We start from the raw sequence: 15,486 nt of genomic DNA, 5'->3' as shown, positions 1-15,486 counted from the left end.
CGGAGATCGCGGAGGATTGTGACCAGCCGAAGCGAAGGAGCGAAGGCAACATCTCTTCGTCAAACGACAGCGCAGGAATCCAAGTAGGTGCTCTTTACCTCTTGTTTAATTGTAATTAGGAACATGCATAGCAGCATTGTTTGATTGTTGCTAGACCCTTGCTGGGCTAGTAGGGATCGCCTCTATCCGTAGAGGGGATTTACCTCTCCAACAATTTGGCGACTCCGCTGGGGACAGCCTTTGTCCTTTTTCATTCATCCTTGTTTTCAGTTTGTTTGATTGCTCTCTTTTTGAAATTGGGGATTAATTATCAGTCTTTTGCATTTCTTGGGTTGATCTGGGAAATGCCCTTGTTTGATTGAAAGATTGGCTGTTTTGATTTGGGAGTTTTGATTTGCCTGTCACTATTTTTGAGCTCCATCGCGGATTTAATTTTAACAGTCGCGCTGACATCGCGCTCACCCTCTGACATCGCGCTCACCCTTTTGCAACATCCTGTTCATCGCGTAAATACGCCTAACAGTCGCGACGATCCTGGAAAATCGGATCAGCGCGGAAAAGACGTGTATAGTCGCGACGTCAGCGCCACTTGCTTTCTACCCGCGCTGACCTTGGGTTTCTAGCTTAATTCCGCGACGACTGTGTTTTTCTGAGATCAGCTCGGTTTTTTGGGCAAAAGTCGCGCTGACAGCGCAGGTGGTCTGTTTAAAAGTTGCGCTGACATGGGTTTTTAGTGTAAAACTTGCGCTGACTCCTGAAAAGTTGTTTTTATAACTTTATCTCCTGAATTCATCAATCTTTCTTATCCCCTGTTGTTTCTTGTCCCTCATTAGCTTGTTTTGATTGCTTTTGGTTAAGGGACGCTCTCTCTTTGATTTCATTCGAGTGACTCTTGTGTTTTTAGACCATGTGACCTAGCCCTTTAGAAGTTTCATCAAGAAACCGTTTGCTTAGGTTACTTGTCTATTCAACATTCATCCACAACCCTCTTATTGATTTGCTTGAGGCTTTTTTACTGCTTGTTGCTGGTTGATTTTTAGTGTCGATTATTGAACCACCTTTTTATGTTGATTCGATTTCTTCACTACCAAGCATAAATCACGATTGTTTGGATCGATCAGTTCACACTTGCTTCCTTCTTGCTTGAATTCCTTTTTGCCTTGTTGGGCTTAGATCACATAGCTCGTACAAGCCTTAGTTTTCCTTTTGATTTGAAAACCTTTGTTGGGTTTTTGGGAACTTTGTGTGCTTTCATTAAGTGATTTGCTTGGTGTTCCTGTTCCTCCAAATTCACTTAGATGCTTTGTGCCATTGAAAGAAAATCAAACTAGTAGCTTTGCTTTTGAAGATTGAAAAGGAAAAGAACATTTCGTTGATTTGCATTTTCAAAAGAGAAAGTTTCCTTTCCTCGCTTGTAGCTGCATTAGGTTGTTTGATTGCTCGTGTTCGTTTTGTTTGATCAAAAAAAAAATTCTTTACCTTCTCATAGCTAGAGTTCATCGAACAAAATGATATTCTTTGGCATGTAGTTTGCATCTAGGTAATTGTGAGAGAACATACGATAGGGCCTGAAATCGAAACTTAATTTCAAGATCAACCATAAAATGAACTGAATTAACCTAAAAACGCATTGGAACTAAACGCAAACATCTAGAGGTCTAGGTTAGAGACGTGTTCCGGCGTCTTTAAACATAGTCACTGTTGTTTCACATTACGGTTGGGTGATTCCTCCTTCTGTGACTCGATAGTGGTCTAACACGGACTGTGCTCCCACGTACCGTCGCGTATATAGGGAGACCCCACCAGGCTTTTATCCTTTATCCATAGGAAGCCGAGTTTGCCGCCTTGTGAACCGTAATGCACCGAACACAGCATTCGGGAAGATTGACTGCAGTACGGAAAGTCCTTGGCTCTCATACGATTGCTAAGGTGTATAAGCAGTTTTACGGATCGCTTGGTAAACCCTATACCTAGAGTCTCAAGAGCAGTCACTTTTGATCCTTTTCGGACTCCCTAAATGAAAAGGTGCCTATGAGCGTCTTGTCACTTCGTGCTCATTAAACATTCGAAGGAGACTGGAGTCATCTTTTCGTCCTTTTCTCGACTCTTGAAACATGAAAAGGTCAAGTTTGGTTCTTGTGTCTTAAAAGTTTATTCGCCCACGATAACATCACCTGGTTAGATCTTGTGTGCGTTAGCTTGAGTAGGTTTCGTTTTCGTTTGCTATGGCAACTTTTCCAGGATTCACTAACCCAGGTTCCCCCTCTGATGGGAACCCAGGACAATTCCCTCCTCTTGGGAATGTTGGTGCTCCGTATATGGCGACGTTGTCCCTACCAGGGTTAACTGTCGGGTTGCCTGTGTGGTTGTTTTCAACCTCTTTGGTCCCTACCGTATCGGCTGTTAGTCCATCAGTCCCTCCACCTAAACAACGTCATGTTGATCCTAAGGTGGATCTCCCCCCTTCGACGACTACTTCTATGTCTTCCTCTTGTACTTCGCCTGGTGAAACTCTCGGTGCGGGTAACCAGGTGGCTAAGAAGAAGAAGAAGAAGAAGACCAAGAGGAAGAAGTCTCATAAGGGAGAGCTTACACACACAGTCCCCCCCTCAAGTCCAGCTATCCCCTCAAGTATACCAGAAGTCGGGTCACCTTCTGCCCCTCGGCGGAAGGTCAAGTTTCCTTGTCGATTATGCAAGGAGGACCATCTGCTTCGTGATTGTCCTGGCATTCCCAGGGTATTAGAAGTTTGGTCTCACGATCCGGCCCACCCTTCATCGTCCACTACTGATCATGGTGATGCTACCTCATCAGTTGGGAATGGTAAGGCGAAAGGGAAGCTTCGAATCCCCTGTCGACTTTGTAAAGGCAAACATCCCCTTCACCTTTGTCCCCTCATGGATAAAGCCTCTGCTGTGTTGGAAAGTCTTGCTGCTCCTCCGAATCCATTTCCCGCTGGTTATCAACGTCTTTCCACAGCTGTAGATCGCACCCCTGCTGACAAAGAGATCGCTTCAGATTCCCCTTTTGTCCAGGCCCCTCTTCCCGAACCTGGCTGTTCCCAGTCTGTTCCAGACCCGTCGTTGGTCGGAAAGGGTGTTGATTCGAGTTCACCTCCTCTCAAGCATTCTGTTTCGGAAGAGCAAAATTCTCATGTTCTTCTCGTCTCCTCAGATTCTCCTGAGCTTGATAAAGGTTCTCCTGAAACCTCTCCCGAGGATTCAGAGTCGGTTCTTTCCGAGCAGGGGGGCAACCATATGGTTCCCCCACCAAGTAGTTCGGTCATTTCCTTTGATTGGAGTCGTTTGACTACCCCTCCCCTTCCATCCCACGTGCCTTTCTGGGTCACCGCCTATGCTTGCAATAAGGCGCTGCCCGGCACTGTGTTAGACGAAGGAGCATCGGTTAGTCTCATGCCCGTTACTACTTGGCCAGCTTTGGGTTCCCCATCGCTTGTACCTGTCGCACCGCATCTCACCGCGTTTGATGGAGGAACGAGTCAGCCATTAGGGATCCTCCTGAAGTTTCCTATTACTTTGGGAGGCAAGACCGTCTATATAGACGTCTCAGTTACCCAAGGTTCTTTAGACTTCAGTCTTCTACTTGGTCGTGATTATGTGTATGCCATGGGAGCCCTTGTTTCTTCACTTTTCCGTGTGGTTTGTTTTCCACACGATGGAAGAATCGTGACGTTCGATCAATTATCGTTCGTTCGTTCACAAGCCCCTCCGGCGCACTCGTCCTTCCCTCCTGGCTTTCATCCACAAGTTGCATCTGCCTCGCCGCAAATCAACTATGTGGCCACCTACCCTATGCCCGTACCCAGTGATAACACCATCGTGCATAGTGTCCTCGGGGCATTAGGTCCTGATTTCCAAGATGTCGGCCTTCCCTCCGGAGCCACTTTCTTGGGGGCCTTCACTTCCTGTTCATTATGATGAAGTCTGGATGGAGCATAGTTCTTTTCCGGTGTCAAGCTCCTTAAAAAATGAAACTGGGTCTGGTCGGAGCATAGTTCACTTTCCTATGTCAAGCTCCCTAAAAAATGAAATTAGGTCTGGTTGGAGCATAGTTCCTTTCCGGTGTCAAGCTCCTTAAAAAATGAAACTAGGCTTGTTCGGAGCATAGTTCCTTTCCTGTGTCAAGCTCCTTAAAAAATGAAACTGGATCAGTCACGAGCATAGTTCCTGATCTTGTGTCAAGCTCATTAAAAAATGAAACACGGGTTATGAGGATAGTTCTTTTACTGTGTCAACCTCATTACAAAATGAAACACCTCCCTTTCCAGATCGAGTCTTTTGATTAAGATCTCGTAAAATACAAGTCGAGTCTTTCATAGATCTCGAGAGTGAACCTTCATTCCATCCACTTTGTTGAATGCAATGAAGCTTGGGGGGCATGTACCTCGATTTTCATTATTATGCTGGGGGCATGCAAACTTATAACAAGCATAGTTTTTCGTTCCAAGCTTGGGTAAACATGAAACATAATCCAAGCAGAGTTCTCCATGGTTCAAGCTTGTGTAAAAATGAACCCATACCCGATTTACATCTCGTGATTGCCATTTTTATCCACTGAATTCTGCTAGATGAGCCTTGGTTGTTTTCATTCCATCGCCACCATCTCTTTGGACGATCATATGCTTTCGCTTGGTTGTTTATCCTTTCCTGAGGAACCGCAGCGGTGAGTGGATTTATTAGCCAGCCTCTTGACCATTACATGTTTTGAGCAGTTCCACCATTACCGGAACCAGTTGCTACCCTTTATACCACTCGTTCCTCTAGGACGAGTTGCCTTTAAGCTCTTTTCTGACTCGTAAAATATGAAAAGATTGCTGAGTATTTTTCCCTTTTTGACTCGTTAAAGAGAATAAAAATGGAGGTCTGCTTTCAGCTCTTTTCTGACCATTTAAAGATGAAAAGATTGTCGAGTCCCCCTCTCGACTCGTTAAAAAAATGAGAGGCGGTCGCCTTTAAAACTCTTTTTCGACCGTTTAAACTAAAAAAGATTGCCGGGTTTTTGTCGTTTCGAACTCGTTATTGGCTCTAAAACGACGTGTCTTCAACCGCTTTTTTACTTTTTCGGGTCAAAAACACTATTCACGAAAAGTACTCCTCGATCGTAATGGTCGGGCGGTTCTTTCGAGCATTGTTTTATACTTTTTTCGGGCTCGAGAGACACAACTGTACGAAAAAGGACCCCCCTGGAGTCTTCTTTTCTGCCGTCTTTTGAGACTCTCTAAACAAGAAAAGACACCGAGTTTTTCCTTTGTCAGGCTCGTTAAACACTTGATGACATCGGATATTGTCGAAATGACATTCTTCAAGCATATGCTATCCCCGTCAAGCTTGTCATCCAAAAATAACCGGGGTACCTGCCAGAAATGGTGGGGAAAATGGAACTGTAATCATAGTCGTGTCGGCAGTACGTCGCTCTTGAACATGGCACTCCGCTGCTTCGTGTCTGGGTGGGCCCATCTCATCTTGTTTTCACTAGCCTCCATGGGTTTGGGTTATCCTTTTTGGCCTCTCATTTGCTCATTGTCGTCATCACCACATCCTCTGCTCATTTGATGTCAAGTACTGCCAAACCCGTCTTAGTGCCGCCATGTGTTCAAGAGAAGTTGACCTCTGCAATAATACAACCTCGTCTGCTACCTCACACAAATTATTTTACCTCTGTCTCGCGTCGATGATGTGGGAAACATCACGGCCCACCTTCGATCAAGGTCCTTTCCCGTCGACTCCAACTCATTATCCGGGAAGGTGACTTAGAGACTCCCTTCAGGTGCCTTGGAGCCTGCATGCCTCAATGGCAGGTTCTTCGTGTTCGACGTAAGGTTTACATCACTGGCCTTCGATCGAACGATTCCGTGGGTGTTCGACACCAGCTCATTGATTCACACGCCACGGATTGTACCTATAGTACCTTGAGGGCCATTGTCATTACTGGTGGTACCTCTCGCGTCTGTTAACAGTTTCCATCATTGACTGGTAATCAGACGATGTTCATGCATGTTCGACTTCAACTCCTGTATTCGCATGTTTGAACTTGTACTTTGTTCGGGTCGAGATGGAGCGCAAGACCCTGGACCCCTGTCTGTTACGGTCCAGGCTGCGATTTTGTGGATGATCATTACATGACTCATTGATGGATGGCTGCGCCCATACCTGAGTCTTCATGGATGGCTGCGACCATACCTTATCATTCTTTTGGTCTCTTTAGCTGGGTGGCTGCGTCCATTCCACAGACCATTTTCGCATGTCCTTTGGATGGCTGCACCCATGCCTAGACTGCATGTATTTGATTGATAGAGATTTTCGGTCCTTCCTGGTGGTGTTCCAGTTCGGCATGTGTTGTAAAGCATTTCACCCCTCCCACTCTCTCGGTCTTCATGCTTTAGGGGGCATCTGTTACACAGTAATTTGTCACTGCCTTCCTGTCAGTCACCCTGCTGTGCCCAGAATTCACAATCACCAAGTTCCTGCTTCCTGAACTGGCCCAAAAACCCATTTATCCAAAGTTTTGTTCATCAGCGCGTCTGTTCCCAGAATATCCGCGATGACTGGCGCCCTGTAGTGTATTCCGTGCGCTGCCAGCTCGGAAGGACATCCCTTTTTCGCGCTAGTCGACAGCGCGCCTTTTCCGTGTGCTTCCGCGCTGACATGACTACCCCAGTTATTGAGACGCGGTGACAACGCGACAGTTTCCTAATAATCCGCGCTGATCCAGTTTGGGCGAATTTGTTCAAACAACCAGCCTTCCAGATAACTCCAGGCTTGGTTGTTAGCTTTGTGAATGTCGACTCCCTTCTATGGCATGTCTGTTCGACCCTTTCCAACAACTTCCCTTGAAGATAAGCTCATCCTTCCACCCTTATAGGAGACTCCTTCTCCTATATAAACTCTCACCATTACCATGGGCAGCTAGTTAGACATAGCTTGGAATAGCTTGGATTGTACAGAGCTTGTAGTGCTCAGATTGCTGCTACTATAGGTTTGGTGTGCTAGGTGTGGAAGTGATTGATTGCTTAGGGAAGGTTGTTTTGTGTTGCTTGTCTTGTGAGAGAGAGAGTTGCTTGTCTTGGGAGAACCATCCTCAAAGGTGAATGCTTGGGATACATGCTGACTGGCCCCTCTTGAGAAGGTTATCGACGTCAGAACATTTGGCTGTACTCTTCTCTATTCTGATTAATAATAGATGAATGCTATTATTGTTCCATTCTCATTTGTCTATGCTATGGTTAAATGTGAGTTACATCTTTTCTGACCGATGTATAGTTTCTTTTACTAGATTTCACGCTTGCGTTTGTTTCCTCTTCGTGTGTGCAGGTATCCATTCGCGGATATTGCGGAGGGTTGTGACCAGCCGAAGCGAAGGAGCGAAGGCAACATCTCTTCATCAAACGACAGTGCAGGAATCCAAGTAGGTGCTCTTTACCTCTTGTTTAATTGTAATTAGGAACATGCATAGCAGCATTGTTTGATTGTTGCTAGACCCTTGCTGGGCTAGTAGGGATCGCCTCTATCCGTAGAGGGGATTTACCTCTCCAACAATGACAAACCATAAAATCTAATGAAACCCTAACACTAAACCATAGGACTAGTAGAAAATGAAATTGGATTGATTATGGACAACTAAAAGATGTTTGAACAAGCAGCAAGTATATGACATGAGGGAAATTGAAATGAAATCACTACCATCAGTTGATCCATGACCTAATGGAATGCAACTGATCGAATGAGACACCTACATTAATGTAAACGAGTAATTTTGATCACTGATGGCAGTGTGAAGACACTGACATTAACAGTAAGGAGTGGAGGAGATGAACATATGTGAGGTAGGGCCCCCTTTGGATCTTCTCTTTTCTCCCTGATTTTCTTTCTCATCCTCCTGCAAATAACAATTATGTTTTTTTCCTTTTTCTCTTATTATGTATATATATATATTTTTTAAAAACACCTAGGCTGCCTCAGAGAAGTTTTCACCCTAGATGTTTTCCCTGGATGCCTCAAGGAAGGTTTTCACCCAGGTATATTCTTTTTCTTTCCATTTTTCTCATCCTTGGGCCGCCTCATGGAGGTTCTCAACCCAAATATGGGACTTAGGCACCTCATGGAGGTTTTCACCTGAATCCTTATTATGTTTTTTTTCTTTTTCAGTGACCTGAAGGGGAGGAGCTGAAACTTGCTCCACCATCATCACTGTCTTATTGATACTATCAACGAACTCTTGCTTAGATAAAGGCCTCTTGTACATTTTCAGTTTGTTTCCATTAATTAGCAATGGAATGGCTTCTTCATCTATAGTTTTTATCTGCACTGAACCATTGTCATGGCATCTTTCCACCACATAAGGTCTGAGCCATCTTGTCCTTAGCTTTCCCTTGAAGTCTTTATACCTAGAGTCATATAACAATGCCCAATATCCTTCTTGAAATTGCTTCGCCTTAACGTGCTTGTCATGCTAGATTTTCCTCTGAAGCTGAACTATCTCTATATGGAGGAGGGCCTACATTCTGAATTCATCTAAGCCATTCAAATGGAACAATCTTTATTTTTGTGCATGACTGAGATCCAGATCTAGTTGGGCTACCATCCTCAATGTATTATATTCAAATTCAATGGAAAACAAAGCCTTCTTCCCATAGACCAGCTCATAGGGTGCAAATCCAGTGGTGATCTTCCATGTTGTATTATAGGCCCAGGTGGACTCAACTAGTCTTTCTGCCCAATCCTTTCTACTGCTATTCACTACCTTGGTTAGGATGTTCTACAGTGCTCTGTTGGTCACCTCCACTTGCCCATTAGCTTGTGGATGATAAGGAGTGGAGGTCCTATGCTTGATTTTGTGATGCTTGAGCAGTTCCTCAATCATGCTGGAGGTAAATTGGTTGCCTTGGTCTGTGACTAGCTCTCTAGGGTACCCATATTTGTAGAATATATTCTCCCTTAGGAACTCAACCACCTTTTTTTCTGTTTCAGCCTTAATTGCCTTGGTTTTAACCCACTTAGTCAAGTAATCAGTGCACACAATAATGTGTTGTTTTTGCTTTGAAGGAGGATTGATAGGCCCAATGAAGTCCATGCCCCACTTGACAAATGGCTCGAAAGTCACTTGAGGTTGTAGGGGCATTTCATCTCGTGGAGTAGGCTTTCCCATCCTCTGCCACCGATCACATTGCTAGATCAAGATTATCATTAAATAAAAACAGGGATAAGTCAGAACTTTCACAAGAAGACCAACATCATGAAATTCAGCCTATGAGTAGTATTACACCTCATGAGGTTATAACCCTATTGTAGCGGCTACAAACAGCCTCCAAAAATTTTCCTTAGCCTATTTTGGAGCCTCCCTACCAACCTTACTCAACACTTTGTCTTGCTTTGTCAAGTACTCAAGCTTCAAGTGTTTTCCTCACACAAAGGCAGCCTATCGATCACAATTGATACATTCCCTTCATAGGCTACTCATCCAGACTTGGTCCAACTGCAGGCTGGGTAGATTCCCCTTGAAAATTGCACATTTATGGAGGGCAACCAGCCTTTCCTCCAGGAATTTCGCAATCCTCTATGACAACCTCTAGGCTCCAAGATTGCGCAATCCTGCCAGCCAACCCTCCCAGCAGTATTTGAGAAAATCTTCCTAGCAGTAGACTCTTCACCCTAGGATTTGCGTAAATTTGGGCAGCATTCAGCTGCTCTGCCCATAAATTACGCAAATCTCCTGGGAAGCCAGCCCAGCTCCGAGCCAGAAATGTGCATTTTTCTCCAATAGTTGAGTAGTCTCTTGCATGTGCAACTGAGTTGACTGATTCCCTCCGAGACTAAGCAAAATAGACTTGCATGCATGGGCTTCTTCTCCCAAGGTAGCATGCAAAGGTATCCCTTGTTTCAGGGATCTATGTTTAGCAGTTGGAGGTTACATGTAAGGAGAAATTCTGAAACCTCCCACCAAGTGTCACTTCCCCTAGATTCATGGCATGCACATCGTGTTAGTTCAACCTTTGAAGCCTTCCATCAATGATCAAATATGCTCTTACAAAGTGGTCTCAGGGTGTCAAAGTCAAATTTTGTCATTTCAATGAGTCTTCAAGTAAAATTTGGTTACTAGGTATTAGGTCTAGGGTTGTTTTCACTCCTTCCAAAGTCTTCCAAGTATTGGTCCATGTCACCATTCAGGTTGGTGTACCATCATTCAAAGAGTTGCCATTATCATTTTAGGTTCCAATGGGTCATTTTACACCTTGTTCGTGCTTTAGTTGTACTTGGGTAAGCCTCATTTCCCTCTTCTAGGGTTTTGAAGGTAATTTTTCTTGGATGGCCAAATGATCAACAAAACTTGTGTCTTGATGTTCATACACCTTCCCCTATCCCTAATATACCTTCTTAAACAATTCCCATCACTCATATCCCTCAAATTCATCATTTTCCCACAAACCCTAGTTTATTGCTACAATTTGACAATTTTCTAGGTTAGGCCTCTGTTTTGCCCTTTTGGACCCCTTCCCCTCACTCAATCTTTGAAATTCCACTTTCCCCTACTTCCTAACATCCCTCCCTAATTCCCAAAATTTTGTCAATAATTTAGAAGCCCCTCATCCCCTTCATTTCCCTTCATTTCTACAAATCCTTTGTTCCACTTATTGGAATAGGTTTTCTTCAAACTATGTTTTTGAGCAAGAAAAGATGAATTTGACAAAAGTGAGAGAGGTTTGTGTCCATCATTGACCCAAGAAGGAAAAAATTTTCAATTTTTACACTGGTTTCATGGTTTGGGAGAAATGTCGAAAACATCATTGGCCTCAAGAGGATCGATGCACTTCTGGAGTGACCTTGGGAAAATAAAGATTTCACCTAGCTGGGATGTTCAAATGACTTGCTTGATTATTTAAATGATATCTAGATAGAGAGAGATTTCCAATGAGCTATCATGAGCTCAATTTGGAGTTGAGGAATACCTTCAAAAGTTGACTACAACAGAACTCTGCATTCAGGCAGTCTCATTCTACACATTTTGACCAGTCTTGGGAGATTTGACTTTTGACAGGGCAAATGAACTCCAAATTGACAAATTCAAGATGTTATGGAAAGTAGACATGACAAGCTAACTATCACATGCCCAATTTTGACGTCGGGAAGGCCTTCAAAAGTCATCTACAAAAAGGTGTTGCGCATCAAGGAGGCGCTACGCATCAGAGGGTTGGCGTTGTGCATCAGAGGTTTGGCACTGCGCATCAGACAGTTTTTGCCAGTGTTAAATTACACAGGCACTGTACATCAGGAAGGTGTTGTGCATTGGGATCAATGCACTGCGCATTGGCCAGGGAGTTTCCAAAATCACTCAAATTTATCCCAAACTCTCCCAAATGCTGCATTTCACTCCTACAAGTAAGTTTTCATCGATCTTGAGCTGAAATTAGTCTTCTTCATGTTTTTTTCATGAGTTTTTCTTCTTAAAACCAAAACCCTAGCTTGCCTTCATACTTTTCACTTCATTGCAAAATTTTCACCTCATTACAAAACCAACATCCCTTTTCTCTTTTCCCAAACTTCATTGCCCTAAAACTACCCATTGATTCCATTTTCTCTTTCCTTTTTCCCCTAAGAAACTAATCCCCTTTATTAAACCCTAAGTCCCTTATAAGTCAAAACCCTAATTTCCTAAATCTTTCCCTTCATTCCCCTACTCCACTTCATTACTGTTGTTCCATTTGCAAAATCTCTTCATACTCATCTTCTTTGTCCTCACCCATTGTCATTGTTCACTATACCATCATCACATTACATCATTAAGACAAGCATCATGGAAAGAAGCAGTGAGTATGGTTTTGAAGAAGACACTCCCAGTGATAGTTCAAGAGAAAGAAATATGCGGTTCAGGAAGCCTCACAAAGGTGGAAAAAATCATTAGGGAGGAACCTATTAGCATGAGTGGACTCCTTGCTTGCCCTTTAGCCACCACATGTTTCAAATATCAGTCTTGTTTTGAGTTTTGTGAAATGGTTGAGAGGGTCAAATTTCACCATGAGTTAGCAAGGCAATTTGTGATAAACATGGATAACAATACGGTACAACATGTTGGGATAAGCTTCACTATTTCACCCACTATCATTGCAGAGACCACAAGAATTCTGGATGTAGGGGAAAAATGGAACAAAAGGCAAAAAGAAGGATGAAAAGCTCAACATTTCAGCTGATGTCACTTTAGCCCAACAAAATAACCCATGATGCAGATTTGAGCCAAAATTGGGCAAATTTTGAGACAATTTTGTCATTTTCAAAATATTAAAAATAGAAACACAGGAAATTCTAGCTGATGTGCAACGCCATCGGCGTTGCGCATTGAATTGGTGCATCCTCTTGATAAATGGCTTGTATATTTGGATTCAACATCAAAAAAAAGCAAACCCAGAAAGTTTCATCAATTTTGGAGGATATCTTGGGCACCAAAAGGGAAAAAACCACTCAAAAAGTGCCTTCTCTGCCATTCTTGGACACACAGGAACCAGTCTTGGAAGAATCAACTTTTGAGGGGGAAAATTACCTCCAAATCAGAAAATTCAAAGTGTTACAAAAACTAGACAGGTAGGGCTTTCCAACAAGCAATCTTGGGCATAATTTGGATGAGCAGAAGGCCTCCAAAAGTAACCTTGAAGTGGAACTATGCATCAAGCTCAGGGCACTGCGCATCAGGCAATTTTTTCTCAATTTTGCCTAAAACTCAGAATTTCACCTAGTTTGACTATCAGTTAACTTTTTATTCTCTCTTTGGTAAATTAATGATGTAATATGATGTAAATATGATGAAAATTGACTTGAGGGGGTAGATACATCAGTTAGAGGTGGTTTGAGGTTGAATGAATCAGTTTCCATAGTTTTAGAGGCAAGCTGTTCCACTGCCTATTTTCTAGTTCCTAGTTTAGATGTTATTGAAATAGCTCCTTGACTCATGGATTCGACCCCTAATGGCTAGCATAGGTGGTTTTATGCCTATATTATGTACTTTCTTAGTCATTTGTAAAGGTTGGACTCTTGTAGATGCTTTGAGCTTCATTGTAAATCATTTCTGCAGTTTGGCAAGGAAATGAACCAGGGTTTTGCAGCATTTTGTGGGATTCTTGTGGTAATGTGTCTTGGCATTGTTTCTTCCTTTTTTATTTAGTTTCTCTTATGTGTTATATGTGCCAACATCTATTTCTTTATTCATAACTAAATGAATCAAGATAGATAGGTGGAATTCATTGATATTCAATGCTCTGCCTTGAGGTTACATTTAGTTTTAAATGTTTTCTGTTGTTTGAAGAGGACTCATGAACTTTTCATGCCCTCTCCAACTCCTCACCAGTATTTAGACTTAACATCACACCCAATTCAAAGTGCCAAAACACCTACCTATCTCGCCCCACAGAGCCTCCTGCAAATGTGAGTTGGTTTCCCGGACCCAAAGCTACCTTCCTCATTTGATCCAGCAACCAACCATCAAAATCAATCAAAATCATCTGACCTAATACACCTAGCCTAAAATCAACATTCATTTAAGTCATCTCAAGCCCTAGTTGTGATATTCTAATTTAGATTGACAAGGAGAGAGCCCTCTCCCGACCTGGTAGGGCAAGCTACCAGGTTAAGCGTGGTTTGATGTTACCACCCTATACCTGCCTTCCTTCAGCTTGAGATAGATTTAGGCACTAACACGTCGCAACCTCGATGTTATCAAAACTCATCAACTGGACGTTGTAGAGCTCATTCCTCACATCGACCTTGCATCTCTGACATCCCACATCACATCTAGGAGCATTCAGCACATTCAGTTCAGTTGTTTTGGAGAAAGCCCGCTTCCCATGCCCTGTGTTACATTTCTGTCGTGTTTTGTATTTTCACTTGTAGGAGTATTGTTTTCTTGATTTCTTCGAATTCTTTCTGTCGTTTACATATATACTATCTTGTCCTAGCTTTGTTTCAATTTTTGTTGTTATCTCACTGTTCTCGCATGCATGAAACTGTTTTGCACAGACATTCGCCCAACCAGTGAACTGCCTCAACCACATGCATGTTGATCTGTTTCTTGAATCTTTCATTCATGTTTTGCATGCAATGATAATCACTTCTGCTATCATTAAGTGTCATCATGCATTCACTGACTTATTTTCTTTCAGTTGCCCGCCGGCAAGTCGGGCCAACCTTGGCCTAGTCTCTGCCTTCACGAAGGCTGCATTACGCAATCTAAGAAAGGAAGCCTCACCTTCCTCTCCAGATTTGTGCATTCCTGCCCAGAACTAGCCTCCAGGACTGTTTTACGCATTCCTAGAGGATAGTGGCCACTTGGCCCAAGAAAATGTGCAAATATGTCCTTCCCAGCTAGAATTGTGCATTGCGCAATCCCAGCAGTCAACAGCCAGACTGGATTGTGCATTCGCAGTTCCAACAATTAGCCAGTCTCCAAGTAGCCCAGATTGTGCCGTGTGAAGTCTTGGTAGTTGGTGTCCTGACCTCCAGCTGAAATTGTGCAACCTTCATGATCATGCACCCGGTATGTTTCAAGTCAGTGCTCATGTTCATTTTGGTTATCGACTGATAGATTGATTTCCATGAGTGTTGCCATGTCTCTAGGTATCCTAGGTGTTCATCTACCTCTCAACAGTACATGTATAATGGTTTCCAAGAGAGGAGAGGAGAGACAAAGACATCGTTCAAAGCACACTTGAGGATGCAGTCGATCAATTGTCCATGGACTTTCCTACCCACGAAGACATCAAGTTGTTCGTAGACAAGGACATCAAGATATGATAGCAGCAACATCACAACAAGCAACATCATGAACAATAGTTGAAGACAACATATCAAATGCAATGAATGCAAGAGGAGAGTTGTTGACAACACAGAGGTGGAACAAGGTTGCAAGCTAAAGTAGGTCCATTGATGATGAAAGAAAATTTGGAGACTCTCGCTATGAAGTGACGACGTGACATGAAGATTGCACAAAGGTAGAAGATGGAACAAAGAAGGATATGCATGTGTTGAAGCAGCAACTTAGGAATAACATGAAGTTGCATAGACAGGAAAATGAGTTGTAATAGGAGTAGGAATAGCAATGGGCACAACATGCACTCATAGATGAAACTGCACATGTACAACTTAAGGATCCATTCCAACAGCTGACACAGAGTAGAAATTGTGAGCAGTGTTGTTGATCGCATGCAAGGGATTCAGCAGCATGCATGTCGTTGAGCGCACGCATGAAATCCAACCCATTCAACACACTCACCAAGGTGAAGACAAGAAGCAAGTCCAACTGGGGCTGAACATGTACTTCAGCAAGTTGATGCGCATGACCACCAGCACACACTTGAAGATCAACACAGACACTATGCATCAGTGTGTTTCCAGTTCAACCGTACCCAAGAAGACCATGTGCATGTTAGCAGACGAGTTCGATGAAGGGTGTTACACAAAAATATCGTAACCATGATTATTTGCAGTT

Source organism: Pinus tabuliformis, chromosome 6 (genome assembly GCF_031772625.1).
Source record: "Pinus tabuliformis cultivar Carrire ecotype Pingquan chromosome 6, CPIR1, whole genome shotgun sequence".
NCBI classification, from domain to species: domain Eukaryota; kingdom Viridiplantae; phylum Streptophyta; class Pinopsida; order Pinales; family Pinaceae; genus Pinus; species Pinus tabuliformis.
Note: the sequence above shows the minus strand (reverse complement) of the source record.